The sequence below is a fragment of the Vombatus ursinus genome, unplaced genomic scaffold, assembly GCF_900497805.2.
Source record: "Vombatus ursinus unplaced genomic scaffold, bare-nosed wombat genome assembly UNPS02014884.1, whole genome shotgun sequence".
Classification (NCBI taxonomy): Eukaryota; Metazoa; Chordata; class Mammalia; order Diprotodontia; family Vombatidae; genus Vombatus; species Vombatus ursinus.
In genome coordinates, this window is record NW_020954662.1 from 5,046,528 (window position 1) to 5,058,672 (window position 12,145).

The 12,145-nt window shown below is 48.4% G+C and overlaps 1 long non-coding RNA gene across 2 annotated transcripts; it reads left to right on the plus strand.

The window, feature by feature from the left end:
- Positions 1-2,411: 2,411 nt before the first annotated feature.
- Positions 2,412-11,854, plus strand: LOC114028543. 2 transcript variants are annotated; one of them, XR_003567375.1, is made up of 5 exons: positions 2,412-2,613; positions 4,826-4,907; positions 8,570-8,774; positions 11,267-11,498; positions 11,815-11,854. It is a non-coding gene; the product is annotated as an uncharacterized LOC114028543 (long non-coding RNA). The 2 variants fall into 2 exon arrangements; XR_003567376.1 differs by having other exon boundaries at positions 8,573-8,774.
- The last annotated feature ends 291 nt before the right edge of the window (positions 11,855-12,145 follow it).

A 12,145-nucleotide genomic window follows, 5' to 3' on the forward strand; every position in this document is an offset into this window, starting at 1 on the left:
TTTCCTCTTTTTGTTTTGTTATAAAGAGTTAGCTCCCTGGAGGGGGCAGGGAGAGGAAATAATTGAGATGTAAAAATGAAAGATAGCAATGCAAATTTATTTTTTTAAATGATATGTTGTAGGAAAAAAAGGAAAAGATTTTTTTTTTAAATGAGAAGGGTTGGAATCAAGGGCCTCTGAGGTCGCTCCTGGATCTGTCCTAGGAACTTTAATTTTTTTTTAAATTTTTATTATACCTTCTACTTTACAAAACATTTTCCTCACAACAAACCTAAGAAGTAGGCCTTTTTATTTCCACTTTGCAGATGGGGAAACTGAGGCTTGAAAAGGTGAGACAACTTGTTTAAGGTCACACAGGTGGGAAGTGATAAAGCCCAGATTCTCAGAGTTGTTATTAAAATGGTGTTGTCTAGAAGGATGGGAGGTGGGGTAGGGAATCCAAAAACAGCTGGAGAAGAGCCTAGCCCTGGGGTTCTTTCCATTGCCCTAGGCTGCCTACTTAAATATTGTAGCAGCTGCAATTCCACTTACCAAAATTTACCAGACCACTCTCTCATAACAACCCTCTGAGGAGGGTGAGGATTGTCTTCTTTGCACAGGTGGGGAAACTGAGGCTCAGACAGGGCTGTGTGAGTTGACCTTGGTCCCACAGCTAATGTTGGACTTCGGAGACCATAGAATGTTAGAACAGGGATTGACTTTCAGATGCTAATCTAAGGTCACTGTCAGAACCGAGATTTGCTCTAAGCCATCTCTTGTGACTCCAAGCCCAAGGGTGGCATGTGCTGTCCCATACCAGCTTGGGTCCCTTCTTCCCCAACAGACACCCCCAGTGAAAGAGAATTAGCTCTAGTTCCAGATTTGGTGGCGATTGCAACACTCCGGAGCTCTGTAGCAGTTTTTAGGCCCCTAAGGTCTGGGCTCAGCAGTAAAACCAAGAGAGTAGGAGCTAACGCGCTCCTTCCAGGAGGAGGAGATGATTTTCACCCTCCCTCTAGCAGAGGTCTTTCCCTCCTCTGCGAGGGGACCAAGCCTCCTTGGGTCACTACTGTTTCCTAGTTGCTTAGGAAGGTAGGACAGCCCATTATGCTTTGGAAGTGAGATGTGGAGGGTGTTGGTCAGCCTGGGTGGTTCCTCGGGCTCACTCAGGCCCATTGTAAGCTGTTGGGCTTTATCTTCGTGTCTGGTTGCGTCCAGGAATGCCGCCTAGCTGTTCAGCAGCCCCAGTGTGCTGGGTCTATTCAGCAGCTTAGGTCTGAGAGTGACAGGGCTGGCCGTGAGGGGGGACAGGCAGTGCCACTTGGGCCAGGCCAGGTTAAATGAGTTATCATGGTGGAATCAGGGGAAGAGACCAAGAATGGGATTTAGATTCCATATCCTGGCTTGTCTCCCAGTGCCTAGATCCCCATAAAATGGGGGATCAGGTGGCGATGAGGACAAAATACTCCAGAAAAGCCGTGATGAGCAGTAAAGTAATATCAAGTCTAATATATAGGGCTTTAAGTGTTACAAAGCTGGAGGAAATATAAGAAATTGTCACATAATTTTAAAACTGGAAGTACTCTTAGCACAAAGTGTCACAGCTGGAAGATCAGAGCTGTAAAAAGCCTTGAACATGGAATGTCAGGACTGGAAGGATCTTAGAACATATAGAATCAGAGCTGGGAGGGCCCTTAGAACCCAGAATGTCAAGTTGGGGGGGACCTTAGAACACAGAGTGTCAGAGCTGGGAGGACCCTTAGAACATAGAATGTCAGAGCTGGGAAGGCCCTTAGAACCCAGAATGTCAGAGCTGGGAGGGCCCTTAGAACTCAGATTGTCAGAGCTGGGAGGGCCCTTAGAACCCAGAATGTCAGAGCTGGGAGGGCCTTTAGAACATAGGATGTCACAGCTGAGAGGGACCTTTGAAAATGAAATTTGAGAGCTCAAAGGGGCCATAGGAATCATTGAGTCCAGCCCGCCATAGTTCACAAAGGAAAGAATCAGGGCTTGGGGCCTAAGAAGATGAAATGACTTTCCCAGGCTCTCAGAATGAGTTAGTGACATAATCGAGACTGAAAACTGAAGTCTGCTGATCCCCAGGCCAGGCTCTTCCTACCGTGCAAGGGCTTCATGTAACCTACTACTGCTGAACATGGTAGCTTCTCTTCATCTCCTAGAGCCCAGAGTGTTGCTTAACTGGCAGAGTATAACACATTTCCACTGTAGATGGGAACAGAAATGCTTGGCAGGACCGGGACAGAGGTGACAGCACCAGGCAGTGAAGCGGAAGAGGGAAGGCTGGGAGTGCCTGACAGCTACTCAGGGCTGAGACAGGTGGAAAAGTGGATTGCGAGAGCCCTGGCCTACTCTTGCACCCAAGAGCCCTGAGGGGAGGAAGGAAGCCAGGCAAGATATTGAGAGAGGCGGCTGGCAGATCCAGGCTTGGCTGTGCAAAGGGAGATGGAACAAGTGATAAGGCTGGGAAAAGGGGTGCTGGAAGCCACCTGGGAGAGGAAATAAAGGACAGTCAGATCATCTAACCAAAGGTCTAGAGGAGTAAGGAGAAAAATCATGAAAGGAACTTTTCTTCCAGAGACCTGGTTCCTGATGGAGAAACGTAAGGGACAAAAGGTATGCTATCATTGCATATCCACTGTTTGTGGAAGGGTTGGGCCACAGGATATGTAAAGTCCCTCCACTCTGCAGCTCTGCCATTTTGTGTTATGACGTCTCCCCCCACCCAGCTCTGACATTCTGGGTTCTAAAGTTGTTCCTGCTCTGACCTTCTGGGTTCTAAAATCCTTTCCAGCTCTGACCTTCTGGGTTCTAAGGGTCCTCCCAGCTCTGACATCCTGTGTTCTAAGGGCCCTCCCAGCTCTGACATTCTGTGTTCTAAGGGCCCTCCAAGCTCTGACATTCTGTGTTTTAAGGGCCTTCCCAGTTGTGACATTCTATGTTCCATATGTGAAATGAGCTAATGTAACTGAAATTCTTCGTATTTGAGGATTAGGGGTCTTTTCTCTTTCCAGTTCTAATTAAGGTACCCTCTCCATAGACTAGCTTTCCTCTTGCCCCTTCTTCCTCCAGGCTGGGGACTCATGCTTGTTATAGCTTAGAGACCAGTGGAAGACCCTCTGCCTAGATGGTTAACCTTAAAATCTCTACCCCCCTCAGTTTCCAATCTAGGTCCCCTCCTTTTTCCCTGGTTTGATCTCTCCTGGGAGAATGCTGTGCTTTTGGACCCCTCTGGTCCATCCCTTAGGCTTCTGGGCTTGCCTTGTGCTTGTCCCAGAGGATCCTCAGACTGCCAGCATCCACTCTGCCAGATCTCATTGTAGTCCATGCGACTGCCCAGGGTGGAGATGAGCTCACGGGAGCAGATGGTCTAGAAATGGAGGCCAACGCACCAACACGTCTTTTGGCTTGATCTTGTTTGGGTGCCTGCCTCTTGGAGAGCTTAGAACAAACTTAGCAGTGGAAGACGCGCCTGCACCCTCTTAGAAGCAACCCTCAAGGTGGGGATTGTTGATCTTCATGCGAGCCCCCAACTACATGGCTAGAGAACGTGTGTTCAAGCCCCCACCCAGCTTTGAATTCCTAAACCAACACCCACTTTGAGAATCCCCTCCCATCTCTCAATGTCAGCTCTTAGACGGAGATAATGACATGGTACTTGCAGGACTGATCTCATGGGGCTTTGGGGAGGAAAGTGCCTTATAAACCTTTAAGAGATGAGAAACATAAGATGTTATGGAACCTGGAATTGCAGAGTTAGAACGGATTTGAGGAGCCATTTAGTACAACCCTCTACCTGAACAGAAATTCCCTCTGAAAGAAACCTGGCAAGCAGTCACTTAGTCTTTGCTCTCAATCAAATCACTCCACAATTAATCAATAGGTTGAGGCAGCCAGTGGCACAGTGGATAGATCATTAGCCCTGGAGACAAGAAGATCTGAGTTAAAATCCAGCCCTAAAACTCTGGGCAAACCGCTTTACCTCTGTTTGCTTTATTTTACTCACCTGTAAAATGAAGATGGTAATAACACCTATTTTGAAGGGTTGTTGTGAGGATTAAATGAGATAATATTTGTAAACCTCTTAGCATAATGCCTGATACATAGTAGGTGCCACATAAATGTTTATTCCCTTCACCCAATAAGCATTTGTTAAGTGCCTACTATGTGCCAGTCTAGCTAAAAGATTTATCATCAAAGCCACTTGTGAAATGGTCTACTAAAAGCATGGATGGTTTGCAATACATATGTGGGTAGACAGAAATCAGACATACTGTTGAATTCCCAGGCCTTTGGAAGTATTGTTGCTATTGTGATTACCCCCATCCCACCTGAAACCATTCAGATTGTCCCCAAATTGCTGTCACTGGCCTAGCTGAGTTGCAAATCTAGCATCTCAAAGAAGTCAATTCAGTTCAGTGACACTAACTTTTTCCTCACTTAGAACCCAGAATAATAAATCAAGAAAGGACCTTAGAACAAAGAATGTCAGAGCTGGGAGGGCCTTTAGAACACAGAATGTCAGATCTTGGAGGGCCCTCGGAACACAGGATGTCAGAGCTGGGAGGGCCTTTAGAACCCAGAATGTCAGAGCTGGGAGGGCCCTTAGAACACAGAATGTCAGAGCTGGGAGGACCCTTAGAACACAGAATGTCAGAGCTGGGAGGAGCCTTAGAACCCAGAATGTCAGGGCTGGGAGGGCTCTTAGAACACAGGATGTTAGAACTGGGAGGGGCCTTAGAACACAGAAAGTCAGATCTGGGAGGAGTCTTAGAATGGAGAAAGTCACAGAAAACAAACTGCTTCTCCCCATATTCTTCTTTGTCAGTGACACTCTTTGACTCCCATCTGCTGTGAAGTTCTGGGTTGTCAGATGAAGATTTTCTCCTCTGTTCTGAGGAAGTAAACAGGTAAAACAGCCTATTTGCTGCAGCCTTCTGGGGTATTGCAGATGATGGGATTTGGGAGAGAACCTGAGCTCCTCCCAATATTCTACTACTGCATGAGTGCCTGAGACTTCTAGAATTTTAAGTCTAATGCTCTTTATCAAACGATGTGATGTTTGTAAAACGATTAGCACAGTGCCCGGCATACAGTAGGTGCTACATAAATGCTTATTCCCTTCCTTCCTCTCTTTAACAGTCTTTCTGGTTTTCTAAGTCCTATCCAATCTAAGACCTATGCCCTGGGGTAGGAAGAAACATCTCATAATGGATAGAGTGCTAGACCTCAAGTCTAGCTATTTTTTTCTCTTTAAGATCCTGAGGAAATAATTTAACTTTTCTGAACCTCAGTTTCCTTCTCTATGAAAGGGGATATCAGACTAGATGGTTCCCTTTAGTTCTGACCTTCTCTATTCTAAGGTCCCTCCTAACTCTGTCATCCTGTATTCTAAGGGCCCTCCCAGCTCTGACATTCTGTGTTCTAAGGGCCTCCCAGCTCTAACACTTTCTGTTCCTAGATCTCTCCCCTTGCCCACTCTCAGCTCTAGCTCTGTTGGTCTGTGCCCTTGACTCTCAGCTACAGGAACCTCTCTTCCCTGGCTGAGGTCTGGCCAGACCCCACCAAGGCGTGCCAGCCCCAGCCTAGCGTCACCCCTGGGTGTGCCATCCCAAAGGACACCCTGCTTAGGGTTCTTTGCAAGCAGTTACAGCCCAAAATAAAACCTGATGAGATGAAAGGACCTGGGAAAAAGCTCCAGACACTAATGAAAAATTACAAAAACCACAGGGCAAGTGCCAACACAAACAGCACAATTAGGAGCTGGCTTTTGTTCTTGGGGAACACGTGCTGGGGCCCAGGCCCCGGGCCATGGGCTGGGGAAGGGCCATGGGCCAGTCTCAAGGGGCCTCTCCCGGTGCTGAGGCCCAAGGACTGGGGCCCCACCGCTCTGGCAGGAATCTGTGCTCATTCACGAGGAGAGGGTCACATCATCAGCCGGGAGAAACGGTCTGTAGCGAGACAATGGCACTCTATGTTGAGGGCCCCCTGCCCAGGAAGCTGCCAGTGGCCTGGGGCTCCTGCCTTCCATCTGTGCCGGGCCCAATGGTGAAGGCGTTCAGCCTGTCTGAAGTTAACCCTACTCAGTTGGGAGTTGTGTGGCTCTTACAGAATAGTTCCCATGTTGATGGCCCCCTAAGGTTTTTTGAAGTGCATCTCTCCTAATAACCCTGTGAGGTATCTTGGGGTAGTGGAAAGAAAACTGGGACCTGGAGTCAAAGGACCTGGGTTCCAATCCTGCTAAGGATCACCAAGCAGAAGTCAATTGTCACAACTAGCCAAGTATTTGAGCCAAGATTTGAACTCTGTTCTTCTGACTCCAAGTCCGGTGCTTCTCTTCCTGCCCCACAATGCCTTAGCATTCGCTCATACTGTCTCCCTCATTGATTGGTTATGATGGTCCTGGCACACTGAAGGAATCAGCAGCAGAATCTATACACACCCTTGGTACACTCACCTCCTGATTTCGCCAGCAGATTGCTCCCATTATCATTCCCACTCTTTTTCTAATCTTTCATCTTTCCATCTATCGGCTTTTTCCATACTGCCTGCAAACAAGCCCATGTCTCCTCCATCCTTAAAACAAAACAGAACAAAAAAAATCCTGGCTTGATTTTTACCTACCCTACTAGCTATTGTCTGATCATTCTCCTCCTCTTCTTGAGGAAGCTGTCTACACTAGATGCCTCCCCCTCCTCTCCTCCCACTCACTTCTAACCCCAACCACAACCTGGCTAGTGAACTCATCCTTCAATGGAAACCACTCTCCCCAGGGCCACCAAAGATTTCTTATTTGCCAAATGGAATGGCCTGTTCTCAGTCCTCACCCTTCTCGACCTCTCTGCCATCCTTGACTTTCCTGAGCATCGTCTTGTCTTGTAGCCTCTTCTCTGGGTTTTCATGGCTCTGCTGTTTCTTGGACCTACTCCTTGTTAGAATCCTTTCATTCATGTCATGCCCACTGCCAAGACTATGTTCCGGCCCTCTTCTCTTTTCCCTCTACACTCTCCTGCATGGTCATCACCTCAGCTCCCCTGCGTTCACCTCTCATCTCCAGACAGATGCCCCTCAGATCTAAATGACTAGCCCTAATCTCTCTCCTACAGTCCCGCATCACTACCTCCAACCAGACGTTCTGTAGACATTTCAAACTCGTCATGTCCAAATCAGAACTCATTCCCTTCTCCCTAAATACCCTTTTCCTCTAAACTCCCCCATCGCTACTGAGGGCACTGCCATTGTCCCAATTACCCGGGCTCACCATCTTGACGTCATCCTTGGTTCCTTATCTTCACTTATCCCACATGTCTTATTTGTGGCCAAATCATTTGTATCTACTTAACATTTCCGTGTCTGCACCCGATTCTCTCCAGTCACACGCACAGCTACCACCCTAATCCTGGCTCTTATCATCCCTTACCTGGGTTATTGCAATAGCCTTCTGGCTGGCCTCCCTACCTCCCATCTCTTCCCACTCAAATCCATTCTCCATGAAGCTGCCAAAGTGTTTTCCCTAAAGTCTGACTGCACCCTCTCCTCTCTGCCTCCCATTCCATAAGCTCCAATGGGCGCTTCTCACCTCTAGATCAAATATAAAGTCCTTGACTTTGCAACCTGACTTCTTCCTGCCCCACTGTCCTGCTCACACAATCTTTGAACCAGTCCCACTGGCCCACTTGCAGTTCCTTACACACGATACTCTGCCTCCTATCTCTCTGCTTTTTCGGCATCTGTCTCCCAGCCCAGGAAGCTTTCTCTCATCTCTGCCTCTTAATTTCACAGCTTCCTTCAAGACTGAACTCAAATCCCACTTTCTGCAGGAGGCCTTTTCCATCGCCCTCTCATCCCAACTGTCAATCCCTTCCCCCTCCCTCTACGCTGTATATATCTTTTCCTAACCTAGTTATTTTCACGTTTGTCTCTCCCATTAGAACAAGCCTTCTTTGACATGTGCTATGCCTTTCTTTGGATTCCCTAGTGCCTGGCACATAGTAATTCATAAACCTAATTCATACTGGTTGGCTTTTTTTTAACGTAATTTTCTTCAAATAACAAAAATCTGTTTTCTCTTCCTCCCAACTCTCCCCACCCCATTAAAAAAAGAAAAAAGAACACCGAAAACCCTTGTAACAAATATGCACAATCAATCCGGACAAATTCCTGGGTTGGCCATGTCCAAAAATGTATGTTTTAGTTTGCACGTTGGGTCCATCGTCTCTGTTAGGAGGTGGGGAACACGCTTCATTATAGGTCCTCTGGAGCTCGAGCTGGTCATTACATTGATCGAAGTTCTAAAGTGTTACAAAGCTAATAAATGCTTGTGGAATGCCTCTTAGGAGTAGGGCACCAGGAAGAGGATACAAGTGGCAGTGACAGGTGGCCGTAGGCAGGGTCCAAAGCAGGGCTCGGTGGATGGATTCTCCCTGGTACTTCAGATGGTATCCAGGGCAGCCTAGCTCCAAGTCCTGCTGCCCCTCTACCCAGTTAGAGCGGTTTTTGTAAACGGGTTAGATGAGTCTCACCAGGTCAGATTCCCCTCGGACACAACACAGGCTCTGTTCTTTCTCTCCAGCAGGCAGGAAATCTGGGGACAGTGGCCCTCATCTCCCCTGCTGGTCATAGGCCTTCTCTTGACCTGAGAGGCTGTGGTACAAGAATGGCCAACAAGAAAGGATAGGTGGATTGTATTTGTGGAACCAGAGACCCCGGGCTGCACAGAATATCCGCTGCCTGAGGTCAGAGCCACCACCCCTCGCCTCTCTGATGGGGAAGGCAAGGTAAGCGGGTGGGCGCGTAGCTAGACGTTCGGGTACGTCCCCTCCCCGGGCTGTGCTGCTCTGGGCACACAGGCTACACAGGCCTGAGCCCTGACCTCTGGAAGCCTCCAGGATAACACAGGAAACACTGAGGGGTTTCAATGGACAAGAAGAGGCAGGTGGGGCCAAGGAGTGGTTCTAGTATTAGAAGCCCATTTCCAATATTAATTAGTGACTCTGGGCGGGTCATTGCCTCTCTCTGGGCTCCACGTCCTTCACCTGTAAAATGAAGAGTTGGGACTACAAAATCATCGTTGGATCAAAGGTTCAAGCAAGAGGAGGTCAGGGGTCATCAGGTCCAACTCCTGGATTTCACAGTCGAGGCTCAGAGAGGTGAAGGAATCTGCCCTGAGCCACACACACAGTAAATGACAGAGTTAGGGAGCCTGGATCTTCCGCCTCAAAATCCAGCATTCTTTCTATTGATCAATCAAGCTCTTACATTTGTTCTAAGGTCCCCTTTGCCTCTGATGTTTCGTGTTCTAGGTTACTTTCTAGATCTAGCCATTCTATGTTCTGGTCCCTTCCAGCTCTGACATTCTCTGTTCTAAGGTCTTTTCCGGCTCTGACATTCTCTGTACTAAGATCTCCAGATCTGACATTCTCTGTTCTAAGTTCTTCCCAGCTCTGACACTCTCTGTGCTAAGATCTTTTCTAGCTCTGACTTTCTCTGTTCTAAGGTTCCTTCCAGCTCTGATGATATATATTCCTATGACTCCATGAGTGGCCAAAATTTCATGACACAAAATAAAGACTAGCAAGTTTTTCCCACCAGCTAAGTCTGTATAGCTCCAGAGGTTTAGGTCCCTCTTGCTTCCTACCCTCCCAGAAGAGAGTCCTACCACCCCAACCCTCCACAACCTGCAAAGGAAAGGCAAACTCTAGATGTAGATATTTCTTGGAAATGGAGAAGGAAGGATGGAGAATGAAGGCGAATTGCCTGGGTGAGAAACCAGAGCATGGGGTGCGGGTTGGAGTAGCCAGGAGGAAACTTCCTACCACCTGGCTTTCAGTTCCTGTGGAAGGGCCTGGACAGAGTTGGTGGGTGAAGGCCGGGAGGATCTGACAATGAAACTGCAGGGTGCGGTGTGGGAGAAGACTCCGAGACAGGTGGAGGCCGTAGGAACCTGTGAGAGAAAGGCAGCTTCGGAAGGGTGGAGGAGCCAGGAGTGGGAGTCTAGGGAAATGAGGAAGGCTGGGCAGAGACGGAACCCTGGGACGAGGCAAAGAATGGGACCCTAGTGACCAGGTTCCTAGTCCAGCTGGGACCGACAGACATGATTAACACAAAACCCCTCGGTTATCTGACCCAGAAGAGCAGTCTCCTAATTTTTCTGACAGAGAAGAGATTAATTAAAGTTGCTTAACCTGAAATTGTTGACTCTGGAGCTGAGAACAGAACCCTGGAGCCCTGACAGAGGCTGGGACTCCACCCTCTAGGAAAGTGACCCCAAGCTATGGTCTTGGCCAAAGGCCAGGGGCCACTTTGGCATTTCCAAATAAATGCTGAGCCAATGGTCTTTTGTAAGCCGTCGGCCGCTGGAGAGTGAAATCGTGAGAAATCAGTCTGGGGCAGAAAGTGTTTCAGACAGGAGCCACAGGGAACCTGAGAACTGGGGCAAGAAGGCGAAGGTCTGAGGCCAGCTGTGTCTCCATCCACCCTCAGGGCAGACTGGTAGTTAGTCCATTAGAGGAAGCACCTATGACAGCCATCATGCTCTCTGCAAATCCAAAGCAGCCGTGACTCCCCAAGCCACCTTCGCCACTTGTCCCAAGCAGGTGCCTTATCAGGTTCCCTGCCTGCTCCCCCTACCTACTTCCTTTTGTGTGTTGTCTCCTCCGACTAGAAAGTGAGCTCCTTGAGGACAGACGTGTCTTCCTTTTTGTGCTCTCTCTCTCTCCCCCTCCTCCTCCTCCTCCTCCTCCTCCTTCTCTCTCTCTTTCTCTCTCTCTCCTCCCTTCCTCTCTCACTCTCTTTCCCCCTCCTCTCTCTATGTCTCTGTTTTTCTCCCCACCTTCTTCCCTCTGTCTCTGTCTCTCTCTACTATGGAGAAGATAAGACGACTACAATATGGTACCTGCTATTTGGGAGCACGTCGTCTAAGGGGGAGACAAGATATGCTTATAAATAATAAGATGAGTAAGACGTACTCAAGGGACTTTGGGAAAGAAGTCAGAGTGGGAGTTCACAAAGGATACTACCTAGGATCATAGAATCACAGAATGTCGTAGTTAGAAGGAACCATAAACATGGAATGTCCACACTGGAAGGTGCCTTAGAACACAGAACGTCAGAGCTGGGAGGGACTTTCAAGGCAAGTATTTTACAAGTGAAGAAACTGAGTTCCAGAGATGGAAAGGGATCTACCCAAGGCCACACAGCATTGGGATTCAATTCCTCTCCTCTGACTCTAAATCCACCACTTTTTTCACACTGCTCTTTTGTTTCCCAGCACTTAGAGATGCCACTCTCCCCACCCCCAAAGCAGATTTGTGAGAAGTGCTATGAGGAAGATGAAACAGAACAGACTAAGAAGCACAATAAAACGGCCTTGGCACAGTGGATGATACAAGCATTTTGGAATAAACACAGGAGAGGCAGATCCACCAGGAGGGCTGCTGGATTAGCATCACCAGCCCTGGAAGGTGCGAAGGAAGAGATTTCCTCAAGCCACAACAAAGAAGGTAATAAATTCCTGGAGCGGCCCAAGAGAGACAGAGGGCTGTGAGCTCGGCCAGGAGGGCGGGATGGCGAGAACCAGTAGAGGCGGGGCGGACGGCTGTGTCTAGGAGGGTGGCGCAGGAGGTGGCTTCGGTGGGAGCCTCATTCTTAGCTTAGTCCCTGGGCCAAGATTGCAGGTGAATACACGGTCCCTGTGAGATGCATCTCTCTTCATCCTTTTGTCCCTTAACTAACATCAGAGGCCTCCCCAAATAGTTCAGTTGGAAATGTCAGAGGATCTACAGCTAAACCATGGAATCCAACCCTCTCATTTTACAGATGGGGAAAACTGAGACCTAGAGAGGGGAAATGACTTGCCCATGGTCATACCATAAGTTGTGGTGCTGAAATTTGAACCCAAGTCCTCGGGCTTCCAAGTTAAATGCTCTTTCCACTATCCTCTGCCACCTCTCCTGATATTATTTCTGGGTAAGTCAAGGCTCAGAGATGCTGCTTCCCATTCACACAATCAAAAAGAGGAGCGTAGGGGTGGAAAAATTGCTCCTTGGGCAGGTCACCTGCTTCCTCAATGGTTCTAAAGTGACTCGATGTCACTCCAAGGTCCTGAAGTGCCCACTGGTGAGTGGCCCATTATATCAGTACTGCTGGC